This window comes from Galeopterus variegatus, unplaced genomic scaffold (genome assembly GCF_000696425.1).
Source record: "Galeopterus variegatus unplaced genomic scaffold, G_variegatus-3.0.2 Scaffold10505, whole genome shotgun sequence".
Classification (NCBI taxonomy): Eukaryota; Metazoa; Chordata; class Mammalia; order Dermoptera; family Cynocephalidae; genus Galeopterus; species Galeopterus variegatus.
The window spans coordinates 45380-46881 of record NW_007736616.1 but is presented as its reverse complement, the minus strand read 5'-3'; the positions used below and the strand labels follow the sequence as shown (position 1 = coordinate 46881).

Sequence of the window (1502 nt, the reverse complement as noted above, 5' to 3'; positions counted from 1 at the left end):
GTTGAGAAGGGAAAGGGTGAACCAACATCTTTTGCATGCTTATATATTTTGCATATGACATGCTAATGTAACAAGGGCTTTATATAATTATTGCATTTAATCCTCACGAGGTAATGATAACAGCTATCTCTTACTGGGCATGTCTATTTGCTAAACCCTCTATTTATGTGGCCCAATTTAATTAATTTTCATATCTGCCCCATGAGGTAAGTCTTCTCTCTAGTTTTTACTCTAGAGGTGAGGAAACTGATGCTCAGAGGGCTAAAGACATTAGCCCAAGATCAAACAGTTAGTAAGTGATAGAGCCAATATTTAAAACCAGCTTCCACTGACACCAAATTCTATAATTTTTACATAAACACATCATGTTGCTTCTCTCTAGCTAAGACAAAGTTGCACACTCTTGCTTTTATGTTCCTTTAACAAATATGAATTTCCATATAATCAGACTCAACTATGAAAACAACTAGTTAAATAGAACATCTGCTCATCTCTGATCAAATGAACATACTGTCATATAAGCTTCATCAAGTTTTTGCTTAAGCCAGGGGACTGTGTAACTAGTCAAAAGTAACTAGCAGACTTCTGATCAACACGGCAGACTAGATGGTCCCCAGTGTCACCCTCTCCCACACTGAACCAATTTACAACTATTAAAAGACAATGACTGCCAAGATGGGGCCACTAGAACTCAGGGGAAGAGGAGGAGAAGCCACAATGAGAGAAAGAACCACTCTGACTGTTTTGAGCCCCAATCACTTCAAGTCTGTTCCTGGTGAGCACATGGAGCTCCTATAAAACCTAGAAGAACCGGAAGCCCCCAGGCTCCCAAGCCAGGGTGGGGCAGGGCCGAGGGCCTCAGCAACAGCCCTCAGCCACAGCCCCCCATATCCACATCCAGCCCAGCATCGATCACCAGGCCTCTGCCAGAAGTGCCCCAGGCTCCTGAGCTGGGGTACTAGGAGACAAGGGCCTCAGCCATGCCCACCCCCCGACCCCCACCCCAAAGTCCATATCCAGCCCAGCCATGACCAGAGCCATCTCTGAAAGCCCCCTGGGCTCCCCTGTTGGAATGAGAGGGGTACCAAAGGCCTCAACCATGCCCTCCTCCTCCTTCCACTGTATCCCCCTCTTCTTTCCCCTCTCCCCTTCCCTCCCAACTGCTCCACAACAACATCTTAGAATTTAAAATAATAATAAATAAGTAAATAAATAAATTTAAACAGTCAAAAAAAAAAAGTAATTAGCAGGCCTCTATGTCCTTTATACCGATTTCTACAGAGAAAGCAGTAGAATGCAGACTGTCCTCGCATTCTAAATACTACCTTATAAAATAAGTAGCCAAGATTATGAAAGTTGCATTGCTCACGCCCCATTAGAGGTTACAGAAAAACTGTAGGGATTTTTTTTTTTTTTTAGTATAAGATAGTAAGTGGCCTTTAACCATGTTTTAAACAAATATAAAAATCTGAAATGAGTTAATTTGTGAATAATATTTTTTT

The 1502-nt window shown here is 42.2% G+C and overlaps 1 protein-coding gene across 1 annotated transcript in view; it reads right to left on the bottom strand.

Moving 5' to 3' along the window:
- Positions 1-1502, bottom strand: part of LOC103610035 (septin-10) — a gene marked incomplete at its 3' end in the record, with an annotated part of 26967 nt that overhangs the window by 9508 nt on the left and 15957 nt on the right. The window lies entirely within an intron of this gene.